The 25,114-nt window shown below is 40.2% G+C and overlaps 1 protein-coding gene and 1 non-coding gene across 14 annotated transcripts in view; both read right to left on the reverse strand.

Annotated features, from left to right (window-relative positions):
• The window catches only part of RALGAPA1 (Ral GTPase activating protein catalytic subunit alpha 1), a 275,782-nt gene that overhangs the window by 245,523 nt on the left and 5,145 nt on the right, over window positions 1–25,114 (reverse strand). The gene's annotated exons all lie outside the window — the stretch shown is intronic.
• On the reverse strand, window positions 8,005–8,108 carry LOC123575025 (small nucleolar RNA U13). The gene has a single exon (XR_006700195.1). It is a non-coding gene; the product is annotated as a small nucleolar RNA U13 (small nucleolar RNA).

Raw genomic sequence — 25,114 nt, forward strand, 5'->3', positions numbered from 1 at the left:
GCAAACCAGAAAAAAACACAACAAAAGCAAACATGAATCAACTCAAGATTTTGCAACATATTAGGAGCCAAAATATTGTCTCTTGATTTCCTTCCCATAAGGCATGCTAACAAAGTCTGGAAATTATGTACTTTCTTTTTTTTTTTTCCTTGAGACGGAGTCTCGCTCTGTCGCCCAGGCTGGAGTGCAGTGGCACAATCTCGGCTCACTGCAAGCTCCGCCTCCTGGGTTCACGCCATTCTCCTTCCTCAGCCCCCAGAGTAGCTGGGACTACAGGCGCCCGCCACCTCGCACAGCTAATGTTTTCTATTTTCAGTAGAGACGGGGTTTCACCGTGTTAGCCAGGATGGTCTGGATCTCCTGACCTCGTGATCCGCCCGCCTCGGCCTCCCACAGTGCTGGGATTACAGGCTTGAGCCACAGCGCCCGGCCAAATTATGTACTTTCTAATGCTAATGAAAATGATCAAAATTAGGCTGGGCGCAGTGGCTCATGCCTATAATTCCAGCACTGTAGGAGGCCGAGGTGGGCGGATCCCGAGGTGGGCGGATCACGAGGTTAAGAGATCCAGACCATCCTGGCCAACACGGTAAAACCCCATCTCTACTAAAAATACAAAAATTAGCTGGGCGTGGTGGTGGGCGCCTGTAGTCCCAGCTACCAGGGAGGCTGAATCAGAAGAATCGCTTGAACCCGGGAGGCAGAGGTTGCAGTGAGTCAAGATGCCACCACTGCACTCCAGCCTGGGTAACAGAGCTAGACTCTGTCTCAAAAAAAAAAAAAAAAAAAAAAAAAAAAAAAAAAAAAAAATTACTAGAGAAGAAGGACATTTTATAATGGTTAAAGGGTTAATATTTTAAGAAGATATAACAATTGTGAACATACATGCACTTAACAACAGAACTCCCAACCCCAAAGCAGAAACTGACAGAATTGAAGGAATATACAGACAATTCAATGATGGTTTTAAGAGTCAACACTCTACTTTCAATAATGAATAGAAAAGACAGAAGTGAAAATAGAAGACCTAAACAATACTATAATGCAACCAGATCTAACAGACATCTATTGAATGCCCATCCAACAACAAAGGAATACACAGTCTTTTCAAATGCACATGGATACTATCCAAAATAGATCATATGTAAGGCTATAAAATAAACTTCAGTAACGTAAAAGGACTGAAGACAAAGTATGTTATCTGGCCACAGTGGAATGAAATTAGAAATCAATAACACAAGGAAATTAAGAAAACTCACAAATATGTGGAAATTTAGCAATACCCAACTAAATAACCAATTGGTCAAAGAAAAATCACAGGAGAAGTTAGAAAATCTTTGAGATGAATGTAAATGAAAATACAACATACCAAAACTTATGGCATCCAGCTAATGCAGTGCTTACAGAAAAATCTATAGCTTTAAATTGCTATATGAAAAAGAAATCTGAAAATCAACCTAATGTTCCACCTTAGGAAGTAAGAACATTGGCTGGGCGCGTTGGTTCATGCCTATAATCCCAACCCTTTGGGAGGCCGAGGCAGGAGTCTCAATTGAGCCCGGCAATTCAAGACCAGCCAGGGCAACATAGTGAGACTCCATCTCTACAAAGAAATTAAAAATAGCCAGGTGTGGTCATACATACATACAAAAATAAGGAGCAAACTAATCCTAAAGCACAAAGAAGGAAATAAAGATTAGAAAGGACATAAATGGAGACCAAAAAAACCCAAAAAACAAAAAACAACAAAAAAAATCATTGAAACAAAAATTGGTTCTTTGAAAAACTCAACAAACTTGACAAACTGTTAGCTAGACTGTCCAAAATGAGAAAGACATAAGATTCAAATCACTAATCTGGACTGGAATATAACACATTACTACCAACCCTACAGAAATAAAAATCAAGAGAATACTATAAGCAACTATAAGTATGCTAGCAAATCAGACAGCCTATATGAAATGAACAAATTACTAGAAAGCCACAAACCACCAAAACTGATTCAAGAAGACATAGAAATGCTAAAACAACCTTCAATGAATGAGAAGATTGAATTAGTGAGGGGGAAAAAAACTACTTCAAAGAAAAGCTTGGACTCAAATGGCTTATGGGTGAATCCTACCAACTCTTCCAAAAAATAGAGTATACTTCCTGCTCATTCTATGAGGCCAATACTCTCATACCAAGATCAGACAAAAACATTACAAGAAAAATACAGACCAATATCCTCTATGAATATGAATGTAAAAATCCTCGACAAAATACTAGAAAACTGAATCTAGCACTATATATATATATATATGCATACACACACACACATACACATTCACACTATGACTAAGTGACATTCATCCTAGAAGGCAAGGTTGGTTCAATATACAAAAATCAATCACTGTAACACCTTATGTTAACATAAAGGTCAAAACTCACATGATAGTTTCAATAGACACAGAAAAAACATCTGACAAAACCCAACATAATTTCATCCTAAAGATACTCAAAAAGCTAGGAAAAGAACAGTATTTCTTAACCTGATAAAGGGTATCTATGAAAAGGTCACAACTAACATCACACTTAGTGATAAAAGATTGAAAGCTTTACCCCTAAAAGCATGAACAAGACAAGGATGTCTTTTTGTTACTTTTAATATTATACTATAAATTCTAGCCAAGACAGTTACACGTGAAACAGAAATAGAAGCCATACACATTGTAAAGTCCAAAGCATTACTATCTCTACTCATAAATGACATGATCTTGGATATCGAAAATCCTAAGGAATGCACCAAAAAATCCTATCATACTGACAAACAAGCTCAACTAGGTTGCAGAATACAAGATCAATAAGAAAAATCAACTGTATTTCTATACACTGGCAATGAACAACACAAAAGTGAAATTAAGCAAACAATTCCATTTACAATAGTATGAAAAAGAATAAAATACTTAAATTTAACAAAAGAAGTACAAGACTTGTATACTGGAAACTTACAAAACATTACTAAAAAAAAGACTAAAACAAATGGAGACATTCTCTGTGTTTAAGACTGAATGCTGGCCGGGCGCGGTGGCTCAAGCCTGTAATCCCAGCACTTTGGGAGGCCGAGACGGGCGGATCACGAGGTCAGGAGATCGAGACCATCCTGGCTAACACAGTGAAACCCCGTCTCTACTAAAAAATACAAAAAACTAGCCGGGCGAGGTGGCGGGTGCCTGTAGTCCCAGCTACTCGGGAGGCTGAGGCAGGAGAATGGCGTAAACCCGGGAGGCGGAGCTTGCAGTGAGCCGAGATCCGGCCACTGCACTCCAGCCTGGGCAACAGAGCCAGACTCCGTCTCAAAAAAAAAAAAAAAAAAAGACTGAATGCTGTTAAGATAGCAACAGCCCCCAAATATACCTAAAGATTCAATGTACTCTTTTTTTTTTTTTCTATTTTTTCTTTTTTTGAGACAGAGTATCATTCTGTTGCCCAGGCTGGAGTGCAGTGGCAGGATCTCAGCTCACTGCAACCTCCGCCTTCCAGGTTCAAGAGATTCTCCTGCCTCAGCCTCCTGAGTAGCTGCGATTACATGCATTTGCCACCACACCCAGCTAATTTCTGTATTTTTAGTAGAGACGAGGTTGGCCAGGCTGGTCTTGAACTCCTAACCTCAGGTGATCCGCCCACCATGGCCTCCCAAAGTGCTGGGATTACAGGTGTGAGCTACCGCACCCAGCCTTAATGCACTCTTTACCAAAATCCTAACATAGTTTTTTGCAAAAACTGACAAGTTAATCCTAAAATTCAAAAGAAAATGCAAGTGACCCAGAATAGTCAAAATAGTCTTTTTTTTTTTTTAAATGGAGTCTCACTCTGTTACCTAGGCTGGAACCCAGTGGCGCAGTCACAGCTCACTGCAGCCTCAACCTCCCGGACTCAAGCAATCTTCCCACCTCAGCCTCCTGAATCACTGGGACTACAAGTGTATGACATCATACCTGGCTCATTTTTTAAATTTTTTGTAGAGACAGGCGTTGCCACATGTTGCCCAGGCTGGTCTCAAACTCCTGGACTCAAGTGACCCTCTCACCTCTACTTCCAAAGTCCTGAGATTACAGGCATGAGCTACCATGAACAATGCTGGAGAACTGACATTTTCTCATTTCAAAACTTACTACAAAGCTACACTAATCAACAGAGTATGGTACTGGGATAAGGATAGACATATAGATGAATAGAACAATGAGAGTTCAGCAATAAATCCTTACACTGATGATCAATTGATCATCGACAAGGGTACCAAACAACTCAATGAGGGGAAAAAAAAGTATTTTTAACAAATGGTTGATTTTTTTTTCCTCATTGAGTTGTTCGGTACCCTCCAAAAGTCTTTTCAACAGATGGTCGAAAAGAATGAAGACTATACTTGAAAAATTAACTCAAAATGGATCAAAAAACAAAAACCTAAATGTAAAAACTAAAATTATAAAACTCAGAATAAAACATGACCTTGAATCAGTCAGTTCTTTCTTAGACATGACACTAAATGCACAAGCAACAAAAGAAAAAATAAATTTGACTTCATCAAAATTCAAAACCTTTTTGCTTCAGAGGACATTATTAAGAAAATGAGAAAATAACCTACAGAATGCAAGAAAATATTTGCCAATTATATACCTGATTTTAAAACATTAGTATCCAGAACATAGAAATAATTCTTATAATACAATTGTAAAAAAATGTTTTTAATGATCAAAGGATTTGAATATATATTTCTCCTAAGAAGATATATGAATAGCCAGTAAGCTCATGAAAAAATCATTAGCCATCGGGGAAATGCAAAGCAAAACCACAATGAGATACTACTTCCAACCCACTATGATAGCTATAATCAGAAAGACAAACAATACCAAGTGTTGGCAATATGGGGAAATTTGAATCTTTGTACGTTGCTGGTAGGAATATAAATGATAATGCCACTCTGGAAAACAGTGTGACAGGTCCCTAAAAAGTTAAATATAGAGTTATCATATGACCCAGCAATTCCATTCCTGGAACATTATATACCCAAGAATTGAAAACATAAGCTCAGGCTGGGCAACATGGCAAAAGTGTCTCATCTCTATCAAAAAAAGAAAAAGAAAGAAAATGTATGCCCACAAAAATGTTCAGAACATTATTATTCATAATGGTCAGTGGAAATAACCCAAATGTCCATCAATTGATGAATGGACAGACAAAATATGGTATAATCCATACAATGAATATTATCTAGCCGTACAAAGCACGAAGTAGTAGTATATGCTACAATGTGATGGACTTTGAAAACATTATGCTAAGTGAAAGAAGCCAGACACAAAAGGCCATATATTTCTTATTTTATTTATATGAAACATGCAGAAGAGTCAACCATAGAGATGGAAAGTATCTAATGGCTGGTGCGGGCAGGAAGTAAAGAGAAATGGGGAGTGACTGCTAAAAGGTATGACTTTGTTTCTTTTCCTTTTTTGTCGATCTATTCCTTTTAGCTCATCTAATATTCAACCCCTTGACATCCTAATTTGTGAGATCTGCCAGACCCTACCTCGCTAAGTGAATCTGAGAGCTTTACCTTCTTGGGCAGTTTGAAAAGAATTAACATAAAAAGGAGCAGAAGAGCTCATGGAGATTAGACTGAGAAAAGCAATTTTTTCCCCCTATGTCTAGATATTACACATTGTTATATCATCAAGTTACTGATATTTGTTGCAAGCAAATGCATTACCTTCACATTTACGCAGTTGAAGACTAGCTAGCTATTAGTATACCATTATTATAGAATACAAAATAATGTCATTTTTTAAATTGAGTAGTCTGATAATAGGAGAGTAATCAAAATACAGTACTACTGGTCATGCATGGTGGTTCACACCCATAATCTCAACACTTTGGGAGGTTGAAGTGGGAGGATAGCTTGAGGCCAGGGATTTGAGACCAGCCTGGCAATATAGCCAGACCCTATCTCTACAAGTAAATAAATAAATAAATAAATAAATAAATAAATAAATAAATAAAACAGTACTGCCAATATTCTGTATCTAGTTCTACATGTCCAAAACAGATAATTTCCTGATTCATTGAACCATTTCCCTAACACTCAAAGACATTCTTTTGGATACTGAAAATAATTAAACGTATGGTATCTGGAAATTTAAAATCTAAAGTGGCTAAAACAAATATAGGCAGACATTTTGTAAACATTAAGTTTTTGCACAATGCAAATACTTTAAATTATAGAGAAGTAAAAAGAGGTTTTATATACTGGGAAATGCATTACACTGAATAAGAAAAATCCTGTTACACTGGGAAGAGAAAATATACTTTGAAACAACAGAGGATAAAAGCAGAGGAAGTTAATTCTAAATGCACTGTATAGCTCATGTTCTCAAACTGCGAGTGAAGGATGAGTGTTTTTGTTTTTGTTTTTAAATTCCAATTTGTCACAGACCAACGCTTTACAATAAATGTATTACTAGAAAATAAGGTGAAAAGCACCAGGATTGATCTACACCCCATTTCATAAGACAAGTCCACTAATCACGTGCTTGGATATCACAGTACTGTCAAACTGAGATGACCCACTGAGATGACCTTCTCAACATACTCAATTTCCATAATTAAGCTGTTGCAGACCTGTAATAACAGTCAGTAAACTAGTACCAGTTTGTGGACTACATTTTGAGTAATAGTATTGACTATGGGAAGAAGGAATGGGCCAGGCGCAGTGGCTCATGCCTGCAATCCCAGCACTTTGGGAGGCTGAGGTGGGTGGATCACTTGTGCTCGCTCAAGAGTTTGAGACCATCTCAACAAAAAAATACAAAAAATTAGCTGGGCGTGGTAGTGCACAACTGTGGTTCCAGCTACTCGGGAGGCTGAGGTGGGAGAATTGCTTGAGCCTGGGAGGCAGAGGTTGTAGTGAGCTGAGATTGTGCCACTGCACTCCAACCTGGGTGACAGAGTGAGATCTTGTCTCACAAAGAAAAAAAACATAAGAGAAGGAATGATACAGTTTCTTTTTCTTTTTTTTTTTTTTTTTTGAGACGGAGTCTGGCTCTGTCGCCCAGGCTGGAGTGCAGTGGTGCGATCTCGGCTCACTGCAAGCTCCGCCTACCGGGTTCACGCCATTCTCCTGCCTCAGCCTCCTGAGTAGCTGGGACTACAGGCACCCGCCATCGCGCCCGGCTAATTTTTTGTATTTTTAGTAGAGACGGGGTTTCATCGTGGTCTCGATCTCCTGACCTTGTGATCCGCCCGCCTCGGCCTCCCAAAGTGCTGGGATTACAGGCGTGAGCCACCGCGCCCGGCGCTACAGAGTTTCAGTGTGTAGGCTGAACAGCCTTGATAGTGGTGCTGGAGGTAAGAAATAAAGAAATATGTTCCTGTTATGAATTTGCCAGTAAAACAGGGTTTTAAAAAGTAGAGTGATACAGTCAGAGAAGTGGCATCATCTCCATTTCTGAAATCTTGATTAAAATCTGTTTACCAGCTGGGCACAGTGGCTCTGGCCTGTAATCACACCACTTTGGGAGGCTGAGGTGGGCGGATCACGAGGTCAGGAGGTCACGAGGTCAGGAGATTGAGACCATCCTGGCTAACCCCGTCTCTACTAAAAAATACAAAAAGTTAGCCAGGCGTGCTGGCGGGCGCCTTAGTCCCAGCTACTTGGGAGGTTGAGGCAGGAGAACGGCATGAACCCCGGGAGGTGGAGGTTGCAGTGAGCCGAGATCACACCACTGCATTCCAGCACTCTGTTTAAAAAAAAAAAAATCTGGTTACCTAATCCATAAAGTATCTCTCCACAGTATCTCTCACAAACACTAGTTCTTTTCTATTTACCTTGCTATTAAATCAAAATTTTAAGGTTGAGGTCTAATATCTTCATTTTTAAAAGCTAGAAGGACCACTGCCTTCCACTTGCCTGCATTCATGTCTGTGCTCTTATCCTAACTGCTTTTCCTTCATGTCTTTTTTTAAAAAAAATCATATCAGATGGATAATGTGCCAACATCATAAAAAGGTTTGTGGGAGGTACATCTCATATATGAATGTGAAAACCCAATCATCACGCTTATGAACTACAAAAGGCTCTCTTCCTTCACTTCTATCTATTGAAATTCTAATCATCATCTTCCAAGGCACAGATCAAATGTCACTGCCCCATGAAGCTTTCTCTGAGCCACTCATTTAGATATGATTCTTCTCTTTTATACTCATAACATGTTTCATATTTGACATGATTCTCTTTTACGATACCATTAACTCTTTTACTCCTTTGCAGTTACCCAAAATTTAGCAAAGTACTGTATCTATTCATTCAAATGGTTCTCAAACTATCTGTGAAGATCAGATCAGATAGAGATCAGATCAGATCCATCATTTTCACATTTCAAGGAACAAGATACAAGCAAGAACGGGTAATTATTTTTATTAAACACATTTCATAAGAAATGGCGTATTTACAGTAAGTAGCTTATCCCTAAGAACAATTGATGGAAAAGGGAAGACGACTAGGAAACTTGAAGCTACCAACTTAAAAGAATTCACATATAAAAATAACAAATTTTTGGTAACACAAACACACCTCTTATCCTAGTTATTCTATTTTAGGTTTGGGTGGAAAAGGAAAGAGTAATCGTTGCTAGGTGACTTCCTTGCATTTTTTGAAATAAATATCAACAAGAAATTTTATTTCCTTTCATTCATTTAATTCTCCTTTGTTTTCTAACACATAGCTTAAATAATTTTCTAATTTGCCCATTTCTTTTTTTCTTTTCTTTTTTTGAGACAGGGTCTTGCTGCAGCCTCGACCTCCTGGGCTCATGATTCTCCTGCCTCAGTCTCCCAAGTAGCTGGGACAACAGGTACATGTCACCACGCCCAGCCAATTAAAAAAAAAAAGTTGTAGAGATGGGGGTCTAATTATGTCTCCCAGGCTGGTCTCAAACTCCTGGGCTCAAGCAATCCTCCTGCCTTGGTCTCCCAGAGTGCTGGGATTACAAGTGTGAGTCACTGCACCCAGACCCTAATTTACCCATTTCTAATAAAGACTGAGACAGAAGTATAGAATTTAAACCACATCAAGATCATTCAGGGATTTCTACTCAGTATTTTATTTTATTTTATTTATTTTTGAGATGGAGTCTCACACTGTTGCCCGGGCTGGAGTGCAGTGGTGCGATATCAGCTCAATGCAACTTCAGCCTTCTGGATTCAAGCAATTCTCCTGTCTCAGCCTCCTCGGTAGCTGAGATTACAGGCATCCACCACCACGCCCAGCTAATTTTTTGTATTTTTAGTAGAAATGGGATTTCATCATGTTGGCCAGCCTGGTCTCAAACTCCTGACCTCGTGATTTGCTTGCCTCAGCCTCCCAAAGTGCTGGGATTACAGGTTTGAGCCACTGCATCTGGTACTCAATTTGGTTTTTTTTCTTTTTTTTTTTTTTAAGACGGAGTCTTGCTCTGTCCCCCTGGCTGGAGTGCAGTGGCGCGATCTCGGCTCACTACAAGCTCCGCCTCCCGGGATCACGCCATTCTCCCGCCTCAGCCTCCTGAGCAGCTGGGACTACAGGCGCCCGCCACCGCGCCCGGCTAATTTTTTGTATTTTTAGTAGAGACGGGGTTTCACCGTGGTCTCGATCTCCTGACCTTGTGATCCGCCCGCCTCGGCCTCCCAAAGTGCTGGGATTACAGGCGTGAGCCACCGTGCCCGGCCCTCAATTTGTTTTTTTAAGAACAAATTCTACTTCTTAACGTTAAGCAAGTCACAACATCGCTGATTCAATTTTATTTCCTTAAGGTTCCTATGAAAAGTCAAATGATGTTTGAACTTTTTCTGTAAACTGTGGTTCAAATTCATTTTTTCATTCATATTTGAGGTATTATTATTTTTATTTTATATACAGTTAAACCGAAGATCAAAAGTTTTATTTAAAAACAGTGGTTCATGCCTGTAATCCTAGTGCTTTAGGAGGCTAAGGCAGGAGGATTACTTGAGGCCAGGAGTTCAAGACCAGCCTGGGCAACATAGTGAGGGGTGGAGAAGCTGCCCAATTCACAAATTCTTTGTTCAATTAAACTCTGTTTTAATTTGTCTAAAGTTTTTAACAAGGAAGATTATCTTATAACCTCTGCCATAATGTCATAAATATTTTTCAGCTAAAGTCCTGTTTTATATATTTGTTTGTTTTTCTATATTACATTATGGACATTAGTTTATGAACCACATTTCTTTGCACTGATACTTAAGACAACCCAAGGAATGCTGACTTTACATGTCTTTTCTACCACTGTCAGTTGCTTGCTCACGAGTTGCTCACAAAACAGCAATTTTGCTCCCCTCCAACCTAATATATTCATCATGAACTAAATAATATTTACTGAACACTGATTATATGCCAGGCACTATGCTAAGTCAAGGAATATGAACATGAAGACACACATCTGCCCTCAGAAAGACATGTAAATAAATAAATATGTCATAATAAAAAAAATCAAATTATTAGAGGGAAAGATGCATAGTGTACAAAAAGCTCCTATACCCACATGATAGGGAAGACTTCATAGAGGCTATCTATAGATTCTGCCCTGAGATTTTAAAGAAGAGTAGAAGCTTTCAGATATAAGGGTGATGGGAAGGCAGTGGCAGTCTGGTATCATAAATATCATTAGCTATGGCACAGGCATCACAGACTGTACATGTAAAGGATCTAGAACGCACCCTCCTTATAAGAATCTAATGCCTGATTGGTAGTGGCTCAGGACTATAATCCCAGCACTTTGGGAGGCCAAGGTGGGCGGATCACTTGAGGTCAGGAGTTCAAGACCACACCACCCTGGGCAACATGGTGAAATTCCATTTCTACTAAAAATACAAAAAGAGTCAGGGGTGGTGGCACATGCCTGTTGCCCCAGCTACTAGGGAGGCTGAGGCAGGAGAATCACTTGAACCCAGAGGGTGTAGGTTGCAGTGAGCCAAGATCGTCCCACTGCACTACAGCCTGGGTGACAGAGCAAGACCCTGTCTCAAAAAAAAAAAACAAAAAACAAAAAACTAATGCCTGATGATCTTCTGAGGTGGAACAGTTTTATCCCGAAACTATTCCTCACCCCCACTGTCTGTAGAAAGACGGTCTTCTATGAAACTGGTCCCTGGTGTCAAAAAGTTTGGGGACCACTGATATAAAGAGTTAGAACAAAAGAGAGCTGGAGGACAGAACACCAGAAAATATCAACATTAAAGGTAGGATTTGGTGATTTGGTTACATAAGAAAAGTCTGGTCAAACACAAAACACCAGGGCCATCACAGGAGCATGAGTGAAGCCACAAATTACATTTCACAGCAGCTCTGGGCCCATGAAGTAGTCAACACGAGCAAAGCTCACCCTCCCGAGTTGAAAAAAATGTATAGACAAGCTAGAATTGGCCGGGTGCAATGGCTCATGCCTGTAATCCGAGCACTTTGGGAGGCCAAGGAGGTGGATCACTTGAAGCCGGAGTTTGAGATCAGCCTGGCCAACAGGATAAACCCCGTCTCTACTAAAAATACACAAATTAGCTGGCATGGTGGCATGCGCCTATGGTCCCAGCTACTCCAGAGGCTGAGGCACAAGAATAGCTTGAACCCAGGAGGCAGAGGTTGCAGTGAGCTGAGATCTCACCACTGCACTCCAGCCTGGGTGATGGAGTGAGATTCGTCTCAAAAAATAAACAAAAAACAAAAACAAAAAAAAGAAGTTAGAATTGAAGTTAAACTGTGGCAGACATGTCCAAAGAATATTGTGGGGATCTGACCCCTTTATTAATCTCAAGAGAGATGTGGAGATGGCAACTAGTGGGCAACAATGATACTGGAATGGTGGTAATATGAGGAAATAGTACCAGAGTGTTAGAAACCTTGGAACAGGCCAAGCGCGGTGGTTCACGCCTTTAATCCCAGCACTTTGGGAGGCCGAGGAGGGCGGATTACTTGAGGTCGGGAGTTCGAGACCAGCCTGGCCAACATGGTGAAACCCCATCTTTATTAAAACTACAACAATTAGCCAGGCATGGTAGTGGGTGCCTGTAATCCCAGCTACTCAGGAGGCTGCAGTGGGGGAACTGCTTGAACTGGGGAGGCAGAGGTTGCAGTGAGCCCAGATCATGCCACTGCACTCCAGCCTAGGCAACAAGATGACACTGTCTAAAAAAAAAAAAAAGAAAAAAGAAAAAGAAAAAAAAGAAACCTTGGAACAAGTATAAATAATGGTTGTTCAGCAGAGAAATTCAAGTCCCCTCTCCAAAGGGTCAATTTTATTATGATGTAAAAATCAGCTCATGTACATTTTCATATGAAACTTTTTGTTGAACTTTTGTAACAGAAGTGTGCAAAAGGGTAATTGCTTAAATGGAATAGTAGCGTGGTTATTTAAGTGTATCAAATACAGTGAACATGAGAAGTTAAAAGAGCAGTTTCATTATCTATTAAAAGACCTTAAAATGGTAGCAAGAGGTGAAGCAGTCTTAAGATGATAAGCCAGGTATCAAAGTCCTTGATAAACTTAATGAAGTGACCCAGGAGGTTGAGAAATAAGAGCAGTGACAAAGTTTGAAAGATGGTGTGCTCAAGACGCATGCACCCCAAAGCAAGATGAATTTTCAGATGGGTGCTGAAGTATAATAGCAGCAACAGAGGCATAACAGTAGCAATATTACAATAGTAGGAAGTCTGACTTCTTCAGGCATAGGAGAATCCATCACTTATTAGAGTAGGGATACAAGGGGATCTGCATCTTCAGAGGAGAATTAGAATTCAGATAAGGACATATGTAACATATGTCTTTCAACTTAACGTGCAAAGTATTTACATTAAAAAAGTATAATCCCAGCACTTTGGGAGGCCGAGGTGGGTGGATCACCTTAAGTCAAAAGTTCAAGACCAGACTGGCCAACATGGCAAAACCCTGTCTCTACTAAAAATACAAAAAAATTAGCCGGGCATTGGTGGCAGGGGCCTGTAATCCCAGCTACAGGGGCCTGTAATCCCAGCTACTCGGGAGGCAGAGGCAGGAGAATCGCTTGAACCTGGGAGGCGGAGATTGCAGTGAGCTGAGGTCGTGCTACTGCACTCTAGCCTGGGAGACAAGAGCGAAACTCCGTTTCAAAAAAAAAAAAAAAAAGTATGGGCCGGGTGCGGTGGCTCACACCTGTAATCCCAACACTTTGGGAGGCCGAGATGGGCAGATCACAAGGTGAGGAGATTGAGACCATCCTGGCTAACACGGTGAAACCCCGTCTCTACTAAAAATACAAAATATTAGCCGGGCGTGGTGGAGGGTACCTGTAGTCCCAGCTACTCGGGAGGCTGAGGCAGGAGAATGGCGTGAACCCAGGAGGTGGAGCTTGCAGTGAGCCTATATCATGCCACTGCACTCCAGCCTGGGCAACAGAGCGAGGCTCCGTTTCAAAAAAAAAAAGAAGTATGCATTTGCAACAGTGTCACCTAAAAATCATTTCTATAAGAAACATCTTGAAGAATGTTATTATGCTGCTTTGTTTTTTATATAATTCAAGTACTTCAACACTTAGCTGAAAAGGTAGGCTAGGATCAGATAATAGATTGTCTTAAATACTGGCCAAGGATTTTGTACTGTATTACGTAGGCAACGTGAAGCCATGGAGAGTTTTAGAGCAGTTAGTGACGTGCTCTTTTGGTTTTTTTTAAAGAGTCTTGCTCTGTTGCTCAGACTGGAGTACAGTGGCATGATTTCGGCTCACTGCAACCTCTGCTTCCTGGGTTCAAGAGATTCTCCTGCCTCAGTCTCCCAGGTAGCTGGGATTACAGGTGCCTGCCACCATACCCAGCTATTTTTTGTATTTTAAGTAGAGACGTGCTTTCACCATGTTGGCCAGGCTGGTCTCAAACTCCTGACGTCAAGTGATCCACCCACCTTGGCCTCTCAAAGTACTGGGATCATAGGTGTGAACCACCATGCCCGGCTAGTGACATGCTCTTAATGTCCTTTAGAAAGATTGCTACAGGACCTGGTTGGGTATGGTGGCTCACACCTGCAATTCTAGCACTTGGGGAGGCCAGGGCGGGTGGATTGCTTGAGGCGCAGAGTTCAAAACCAGCCTGGCCAACATGATGAAACCCCATCTCTATTAAAAATACAAAAGCTAGCAGGGCATGGCGGTGCATGCCTGTAATCCCAGCTACTCAGGAGGCTGAGACATGAGAATTGCTTGAACCTGGGAAGTAGAGGTTGCAGTGAGTCCATGCCCCTGCACTCCAGCCTGGGCAACAGAGTGAGACCCTGTCTCAAAAAAAAAAAAAAAAAGAAAGAAAACAAAAGAAAAGAAAGGAAAAGAAAAGAAAAGAAAAGAAAAGACAGATTGTGACAGGACCATGTAAGAGATTCAAGAAGAAGAAGAAAAAAAAAGACCTGCATAGGGAGATCAACTAGTAAGTTGCTGCAAAAGTTCAAGCAAGAAACAATAAATATTTAAACTAAAGAAATGATGGAAGAACAGAGAAAAAAGGAACAGATTCAAATATTATTATAAAGCCAGAAAAGAACAGGAGTGGGCTGGGAGATGTGAAGTTGCCCCACAGACATTTCCAACTCCAGCTGGAGTCTCAACATAAATTATTTATCTTTTTCTACCACATTGTTAAAGATGAAAGTTTCTTGTCTTAGTAACCTATGACGAGAGGATGGTGATGCCATTTATTAAAGTAGACGTATTAATCACCTATTCTGCTATTTTCTCCAAGGTCTAGTTCTATGATGTGTACCCTTCAGTGAGAAGAGACATTAGATCACACACACACACACACACACACACACACACACACACACACACACAGAGTGAATAAATTTAGAATTAAAAAAAGTTTTAACCAAAAACAATAACAACAAATGGATTCTTTCTTTTCTAAGATACTGAAAGCTTGTAACCCAACACATTTCTCTTTCCACCCTAGGTACCAGGAAATCTAAGAACCAAATTCAATGCCTTATTGCTGTAATCAGCTCATCTCTGAAAACTGATGTTTCCTTTAAGTGATAGCTATTCAGTTGTTGCTTGTTTTATCATTAATTGTTCTATTCCACATTTTATTCAATCCTATAAGCCACGTAAAATCCTTCAGATGCAATAAAATCCTTAATAAACAAAATGTTAATACAATGACAATTTACAATATTTGAAAAAGCTTGTTCTATTAAGGTCAATCAGTAACACTGTTTATGTCAATAATCTGCAAAGTAAATCAATTCTTCATAAATACATAAAGCAGTTCAATGAGGTCAAATTCATTTTTCAAATCAGACAGATTCAAATTAAAGAACATATATTACATTATATACAAATTAAAGAATGTTAAAGCATCTAATGTCATGCATACAGGATTACTTACTAACACTGTACATCAAACTCTTTAAAAATAATCAAGTTTGGCTGGGCACAGTGGCTCACGCCTATAATCCCAGCACTTTGGGAGGTCGAGGCAGTCAGATAACTTGAGCTCAGGAGTTCAAGACCAGCCAGAGCAACACAGGGAAAATCCCCATCTCTATATAAATTTATTTTATATATATCTGAATATATGTGCGCACACACACACACATATAGTTAGTTGGTTTATTTTTATAGGCAGGTTACAGTTCACACATTCTTAGATTTTCAGCCAAATCTGATAATCCATACTATTTTTTTTTGTTGTTTTGTTTTGTTTTGTTTTGAGACAGAGTCTCACTCTATTACTCAGGCTGGAGTGCAGTGGCGCCATGTGGGCTCACTGCAAGCTCCGCCTCCCGGATTCTCCTGCCTCAGCCTCCCGAGTAGCTGGAACTACAGGCGCCCGCCACCATGCCCGGCTAATTTTTTTGTATTTTTAGTAGAGAAGGGGTTTCACCGTATTAGCCAGGATGGTCTCGATCTCCTGACCTCGTGATCTGCCCACCTCAGCCTCCCAAAGTGCTGGGATTACAGGCATGAGCCACCACACCCAGCCAATCCATACTATTTTTAAGTCATTTATTTAATAAACATATACAATTTATATTTATGTATTACCATTTATACCTACTGAATACTTTCTAAGTAAAGATATTTTACTCAAAAAGATATTTCTTTGTGAACCCATAAATACATTCAAGCTTAGAGAAAGACAAACATTTTTCACTAATCAATTTATGACAACAAATTCCTTCTCTAAATATAAAAAAGTAAAAAATGGGGACAAAGTTGTTTGGTATAAAGCCAATGTTCAGTCTCCTTTATTTAAGAGAACCTCTTATTATCAGCAACTGATGTCCAGTGTCTTGAAAACTGTTGCTTTTTCCGTGTGTGTTATTTTAATTGTTTCAGCATGTATAGACATCAGGTGAGGAAAGTGATTCCTGAAAGACAGCAAACAAACAAGGTATGCCCTATGGCCACTCCAGCTTACTGCCTTAGGACAGCTTCTAAGTCAAGGCGAGAGGAAAGCAAATCCAGGTGGACACAGCAAATTCCATGAATTAAGAAAGTGAAGCCGAGCACCCAGGAAGACCAAGGCAATCAGAGTTCACAGAACACAGCACCAAGGAGGAGACAGCTACACACAGAGAAAATCCAGGAGACTACAGAGAGTCCCCTTTAAGTATGATGATAGTATACTTATGAGGAAACTACTCAAGACAGAAGAACCATGCTGAAGTATTGGAGGGAGCAGTACCAGGTGCTCACACAGGACTGGGAACAGTGCTTGTTCCCAAAAGCTGGACTATAAAAATAAAATCTCATAATTCGTAGGGCATTGGGTCAAATACTGAGGAAGGTATTGCCTTATACTAGACAATAATTAACCCAAAATGGACCCACCCAACAAATCATAAAAGCAAGACCCAAAATAATAAAACTGTTTTCAAATAACTTAACTGTATCCCGGAAAAAAGCTCAAGAATTTATAGCCACCACACACGGTGGCTCACACCTGTAATCCCAGCGCTTTGGGAGGCCGAGGTGGGCAGATCACTTGAGCCCAGGAGCTTGAGGCCAGCCTGGGCAACATGGCAAAACAAAAAAAAAAAAATTAGCTGGGTGTGGTGGCACGCACCTGTAGTCCCCAGCTACTTGGGAGACTGAGGTAGGAGGATCGTTTGAGCCCAGGAGGTCGTGACAGACTGAGATCCTATCTCCAAAAACAAAACGAAACAAAAAAAGAATTTATAGAAATAGAAAAATACCCAAAATATATTGCTTTTATGATTTGCTGGGTGGGTCCAAAATATAAGAAAGTAAAATTCAGAATATCAGATAGCCAAAAGTTACCAGGTACACAAAGAATCAGGAAAACAAACCAGGATAAGGAAGGAGGATAATAAACTGGAATTCTAGAATTGAAAGAGATGTCACAATTAGTAGAGAAGTATATTATTTTAACTGTATTCAATATGTTCAAAAAGTTAAGAAGACACATAGATGATTTAAAACAAGGCCCAAGATGAACTAGATAAAAACTACAATTTCTGAGGTAAAAAATCAACTAGACAGAATGGCAGAAGAAAAGATTAGTGAACTTGAAGACATAGCAATAGAAACTATCCAAGATGAAACACACAGAGGAAAAAAATCCAAAACATGAAAAAAAATCAGTAAACTATGAGACTTTCCAATATACCAATAATACTTCTTAATAATCTAATATTAATATTCCCTAATACGGTAGTAAATAGAGTTCTAAACGTAAAGGGGGAGAAAGAAGTGAAAAATAATGACCAAAATTTTTCCAAGTTTGATGAAAACTATAAACCCACAAATCCAAGAAGCTTAATGAACCTTATGCCAAGAAATACGAAAAAAACTAACCAAGGTACATGATAATCAAACTCCTCAATATCAGTGATGAAGAGGTCTTAAAAGCAACCAGAAAAGAAAATGACATCTTCCATAAAAAGTAAGATACAGATAATAGCAGACTTCTTATCAGAAACAATACAAACAGTGGACAGTGGAGTAAAATCTTTAAAGAACAAAGGGAAAAAAGCCATCAACCTAGAATTCTAAAGAGAACAAAAGTATCTTTTTTTTTTTGAGATGGAGTCTCGCTCTGTCGCCTAGGCTGGAGTGCAGTGGCGTGATCTCAGATCTTGGCTCTCTGCAACCTCTGCCTCCCGGGTTCAAGCAATACTCCTGCCTGAGCCCCCCGAGTAGCTAGGACTACAGGCACCTGCCACCACACTCGGCTAATTTTGTGTATCTTTAGTAGAGATGGGGTTTCACCGTGTTAGCCAGGATGGTCTCGATCTCCTGACCTCGTGATCCACCCACCTCGGCCTCCCAAAAGTATCTTTAAAAAAGAAGCCAAGGGCGGGTGCAGTGGCTCATGCCTGTAAACCCAGCACTTTGGGAGGCTGAGGCGGGAGGATCACAAGGCCAAGAGATCAAAATCATCCTGGCCAAAATGGTGAAACCTCATCTCCACTAAAAATACAAAAAATAGCTGGGCGTGGTGGTGTGCGCCTGTAGTCCCAGCTACTCAGGAGGCTGAAGCAGGAGAATCTCGAACCCAGGAAGCAGAGGTTGCAGTGGGCTGAGATCATGCTACTCACTCCAGCCTGGCGAAAGAGCGAGACTCCGACTCAAAAAAAGAAAAAAAAAGATGCCAAAGTAAAGACTTTTTCAGACAAACAAAAGCATAAAGAATCCATCACATACAGAGGAGGGGGAATAAAGAAAGGTTGGCTAATGCATATAAACATAAAGTTAGTTAGAAGGAAAAAATTCTGTCATTTGATAACATGGTAGGGTGACTATATAGTTAACAATATATTGTATATCTCAAAATAGCTAGAAGAGGCCGGGCGCGGTGGCTCACGCCTGTAATCCCAGCACTTTGGGAGGCCAAGGAGGGAGGGATCACCTGAGGTTGGGAGTTCGAGACCAGCTTACCAACATGGAGAAACCCTGTGTCTACTAAAAATACAAAAGTAGGTGGGTGTGATGGCACATGCCTGTAATCCCAGCTACTTGGGAGGCTGAGGCAGGAGAATTGCTTGAACCCAGGATGCGGAGATTGCAGTGAGCCGAGATCGCGCCATTGCACTCTAGCCTGGGCAACAAGAGCAAAACTACGTCTCAAAAAAAATTTTTAAAAAGCTAGAAGAGACTTTTTTTTTTGGAGACAGGGTCTTGCTCTGTCATCCAGGCTAGAGTGCACTGACATGATCACGGCTCACTGCAGCCTCGACCTCCTGGGCTCAAGCAATCCTCCTACCTCAGCCTCTCAAGTAGCTGGGATCACAGGTGGCTGCCACCACATCTGTGTAATTTTTGTACTTTTTGTAGAGGTAGGGTTTTGCCTTGTTGCCCAGGATGGTCTTGAACTCCTGGGCTCAGGCAATCCACCAGCCTCAGCCTCCCAAAGTGCTGGGATTACAGGTGTGAGCCAACACGCGTGGCTTTTTTTTTCCCCCTGAAACAGGGTCTTGGACTGTCGCCCAGGCTAGTGTGAAGGAGCATGAACAAAGCTGACTGTAGGCAGCCTCAATCTCCGGACTCAAGCAATCCCATCATCTCAGCTTCCTGAAACACTGGGACCACAAGAGCATGCCACAATACCTGGCTAATTTTTTAAATTTCCCGTAGAGACAGGATCTTGCATTGTTGTCCAGGCTGGTCTCAAACTCCTGGGCTCAAGCAATTCTCCTGCCTTGATCTCCCAAAGTGCTGGAATTCCAGGCATTATCTACCATGCCCAGCCTGTAAGAGAAGACTCGAAATGTTTCCAGCACAAATAAATAATAAATGTTCAAGGTGGTGAATATCCTAAATACCTGGATTCGAGCACGATATATTGTATGCATGTATCAAAATGTCACATGTATCCCATAAATACGTACAAATTATGTATCCAAAAAAATTTTTTTTAAGAATCTATTACCAGCAGATCATCATCACAGAAAAAAATGTTAAAGGCAGTCCTTCCCACAGAAACAAAATTATACTGAATAGAAATATCGGCTGGGCATGGTGGCTTATGCCTGTAATCCCAGCACTTTGGGAGGCCCAGGCAGGCGATCACTTGGGGCCACGAGTTCGAAACCAGTCTCGCCAACACAGCAAACTTCATCTCTACTAAAAATACAAAAAAAAAAAAGAAATTAGCCAGGTGTAGTGGCACATGCCTGTAATCCCAGCTATTTTGCAGGCTGAGGCACAAGAATCGCTTGAACTCAGGAGGTGGAGGCAGTAGTGAGCCAAGATTGCACCATTGCACTCCAGACTGGGCGACACAGCAAGGCTCTGTCTCAAAAAAAAAAAAAAAAAAAAAGTATGCAAAGAAATGAAGAGCACTGGAAATGGTACTACATGGGTAAATATGAGACTTTTTATTATTTAAAAATCTTTAAAAGATCACTGCTTGTTTAAACAAAATAATGTAGTGTATGGCTGATAACAGGATAAGTAAAATATATGACAACAAAAGCATAAAAGTTGGGTGGAGAAATGGAATTAGATTCTTATAAGGTTCTTATACTACATGGGAAGTGGTATAATATCACTTAAAGGTATATACTCTGGCAAGTTAAAGATGTATACCACAAGCTGAGCACGGTGGCTCACATGTAATTCTAGCACTTCAGGAGGCTGAGGAGGGCAGATCACCTGAGGTCAGAAGTTCGAGACCAGCCTGGCCAACATGGGGAAACCCCATTTCTACTAAAAATACAAAAATAAACCGGGCATGGTGATGCGTGCCTGTAATCCCAGTTACTTGGGAAGCTGAGGCAGGAGAATCACTCGAACCTGGGAGGCGGAGGTTGCAGTGAGCCAAGATTGCACACTGCACTCCAGCCTGGGTGACAGAGCGAGACTCAGTCTCGGAAAACAAAACAAAACAAAAATAGATGTACACTATAAATCATAAAGCAATCACTGAAATAATAAATCAAGGGAAAAGAATCATAAAATTTGCTCAACTAATTCAAAAGAAGGGAGAAAAAAGGGAACTAAGGAACAGACAGGTCAAACAGAAAACCAACAAAAAGATGACAAACTCAAACCTAACCATATCAACAATCATGTTAAATGTACCTATCCAAACATCTCGATTAAAAGGCATAATTAGGTTAGATAAAAAAAGACCCAACCATATGCTGCCAACAATATAAACCCACTTCAAATATAAAAACACAAGTAGATTTAAAAGATGGGAATATATATATCCTGCTAACACTAATCAAATGAAAGTCGCAATGGCTATATTAATATCAAAGTAGATTCCAAAGCAAAGATTATTACCAGGGAGAAAGGTATCATTTCAAAATGATAAAGGAGTCAATTCATCAAAAAGAAATAATCCTAAAGGTTTAGACAACCAATGACAGAGCTTCAAAATATATGAAGCAAATACTGATAGAAGTTCAAAAGAAAATCGACAAAACCCACAATTACAGTGAGAAACTTCAACACTCTTCTCTGAATACTTGATGAAAACAACCAGACAGAAATTCATTAAGGACAGAGAAGACTTGAACAACACTAACAAGCAACTCGTCCTAATTGACATTTTTCAAACACTTAACCCACCAAGAGCAGAATATATATTCCTTTCAAGTGCATAAAGGAAATTTATCAAGTTAAAACATCTCTGGACCATCAAACAAATTTCATTAACTTTTAAATAATTCGGGTCACAAAAAACAATGTTTTCTAACTACAATGGAATTGAATTTGAAATCAATAACCAAAAGGTATCTGAATAATCTACAAATATTTGAAGTTAAAGAACAGACTTGTATATAACCCATGGATTAAAAAACTCAAAAGGAAAGTTAGAAAGTATTTTGGAAATAAATGAAAATGAAAATACAAAATATCCTAAGTTGTGAGATGCTAGTTAGGGGAAAATTTTTATCACTAAATGCCTATAGTAGAAAGAAGAACAGTTTCAAATCAATAACCACAGTTTACCATTTATGAAACTACAAAAAGAGCAAATTAAACTAAACTAAGCAGAAGAAAGAAAATAACAAAGACTGCTGGGCATGGTAACTCATGCCTGTAATCCCGGCATTTTGGGAGGCCGAGACATGTGGATCACTTGAGGTCAGGAGTTTGAGACCAGCCTGGCCAGCATGGTAAAACCTCGACTCTACTAAAAATACAAAAATGAGCCAGGCGGGGTGGCGCACGCCTGTAGTCCCAGCTACTCGGAAGGCTGAGGCGGAGAATCGCTTGAACCCGGGAGGCAGAGGTTGCAGTGAGGCAAGATTGTGCCACTGCACTCCAGCCTGGGTGACAAGAGCGAAACTCTGTCTCCTACCTCCCGCCTACAAAAATAAAAAAGAAAATAGCAAAAACCAAAGCAGATATCAAGGAACCTAAACACACACACACACACACACACACACACACACACACACAGAAAAATCAATAAAACCAAAAGATGGTTCTTTAGAAGATCAATAAAAGTGGTAAGACTCTAGTCAGGCTGATCAGGAAAAGAAAGACAAATTATCAGACAAGAAATGAGAAAGATAACATCACCATGGGTCCTACTACATATATACATACACACACACATTTGAGAGTCCCGCTCTGTTGCCCAGGCTGGAGTACAGTGGCATAATCTCAGCTCACTGCAACCTCTGCCTCCTGGGTTCAAGTGATTCTCCTGCCTCAGCCTCCCTAGTAGCTGGGACTACAAGCATGAGCCACAAGGTCCGGCTACTTTAGTATTTTTAGTTCAGACAGGATTTCAGCATGTTGGTCAGGCTGGTCTCCAACTCCTGACCTCAAGTGATCCACCAGCCTTGCCCTCCCAAGTGCTGGGATTACAGGCATGAGCCACTACGCTCGGACATGAATCCTATCATATTAAAAGGATAATAAGAGAGTATAATGAATAATTTATACCTATAAATTTGACAACTTAGATGAAATCTTGTTTATATCAACAGAAACAGAAAAGCATTCAATAAATCCAACATCCATTCCTGATGTTGGATTCCTGGGAATTCTATTCCTGGGAAACCCTCAGCCAACCAGGAATAGAATGAAACTCTCTAAACCTGATAAAGGGCATCTACAAAAAACCTACAGTTAGTATCATACTATACAGTGAAAAAAAATCAATCGATTGCTTTACCCCTAAGATCAAGAACGAGATGAGACTGCCCACTCTCATTACTTCTAGTCTATGTCATACTGGAGGTTCTAGTCACTTCAGTAAGGCAAGAAAAAGAAACAAAAGGCATCCAGATTGGAAAGGAAGAAGTAAAACTATATTTTTAGACTGATTCTCTATGAAAAATATCCAAAAGAATCTACAAAAAACTAACAGAACTTGCTGGGCACTGTAGCTCACACCTGTAAACCCAGGACTTTGGGAGGCTGAGGCGGGTGGATCACGAGGTCAGGAGTTCAAGACCAGCCTTACCAACATGGTGAAACCCTGTCTCTAGTACAAATACAAAAATCAGCCAGCCTTCGTGGTGCGTGCCTGTAATCCCAACCACTCAGTAGGCTGAGGCAGGAGAATTGCTGAACCTGGGAGGCGGAGGTTGCAGTGAGCCAAGATCATCCCACTGCACTCCAGCCTGGGCGACAGAGTGAGACTCTGTCTCAAAAAAATAAATAAATAACAGAACTAAGTCAGTTCAGCAGGTTTGTAGGACATAAGCTCAATATACACAAATCAATGGTATTTCCCGATATGAGATCCAATCAGAAATAGATATAAAGGTAACATTTATAAAAGATCAAAGTAGAAAATATTTAGGGATAAGTCTGACAAAAGATGTGTAAGACCTGCACACTGAACTACAAAACACTGCTGAGAGAAATTAAAGAAGTCTTAAGTAGGTGGAGAAACACCTTGTTCATGAATCAGTGTATTCAATATTGTCAATTTTCCCAAACTGATCTATAGATTCAACATAATCCCAATCAAAATCCCAATAGGTTTTTTGGTGGTGGTGGTGGCGGGTTTTTAAGAAATTGACCACCTTTAAAAAAAAAAAAAAAAAAGACAGAGTGTCAGTCACTGTGTCACCCAAGCTGGAGTGCAGTGGTGCCATCACAGCTCATTGCAGTCTCGACCTTCCAGGCACACGTGATCCTCTCACCTCAGCCTCCCAGGTGGCTGGGATCCCAGGCACACACTACCAAGCTCAGCTTTTTTTCTTTTTCTTTTTCCTTTTTGGAGAGATGGGGTTTCAGCATGTTGTCCAAGCTCAAGCTGGTCTCAAACTCCTAGGCTCAAGCAATCTGCCCACCTCAGCCTCCCAAAGTGCTGGGATTACATGTGTGAGCCACCACACCAAGCTCAACAAATTTTAAAGTTCATATGGAAATGTAAAGGACCTGGCATTTGGGAAAAAAAAGAAACTTTGAAAAGGAAGAACAAAGTGGGAGGGACAACACTACTTGATTTCAAGATTTATTATAAAGTTACAGTAATCAAACACTGTGGTACTGGCACCAACGAAGATAAACAGATCACTGGAACAAAATAGAGTCCAGAAATAGGCCCATACATATTTCTGGAAAACTAAGTTTTGGCAAAAGTACAAAGGCAATTCAGTAAAGATAGTCTTTTTCAACAAACAGAGCTGGAACAACTGGATATCCAAATGCAAAAACATAAACTTCAAGCCACCTCATACCATAGCTTAAAACTCAAGATGAATCACAGAGCAAAATAGATCCTAAAACTGTAAAACTTCTAGAAAAAAGCAAGAAGAAAATCTTTGTGAGCATGGGTTAGGCAAAGATTTTAGATACAAAATCAAAAAGCAAAAACCATAAAGAAAAAATTGACATATAGACAATAAAAATTAAGCATTTCTGCTTCTTCAAAGAAACTTCTTCAAAGAAAACTTTAAGAGAATGAAGAGACAGTCCAAAGACTGGGAAAAAAAACTTTGCAAATCATGTGTCTGATAAATCTGTATCCAGAATATAAAGAACTTTCTTTTTCCTTTTTTGAGAGTCTCACTCTGTCACCCAGGCTGGGGTGCAGCTGCACAATCTCAGCTCACTGCAAACTTCCACCTCCCAGGTTCAAGCAATTCTGCCGTCTCAGCCTCCTGAATAGCTGGATTACAGGCGTGTGCTACCA

This window comes from Macaca fascicularis, chromosome 7, assembly GCF_037993035.2.
Source record: "Macaca fascicularis isolate 582-1 chromosome 7, T2T-MFA8v1.1".
Taxonomy (NCBI): Eukaryota; Metazoa; Chordata; class Mammalia; order Primates; family Cercopithecidae; genus Macaca; species Macaca fascicularis.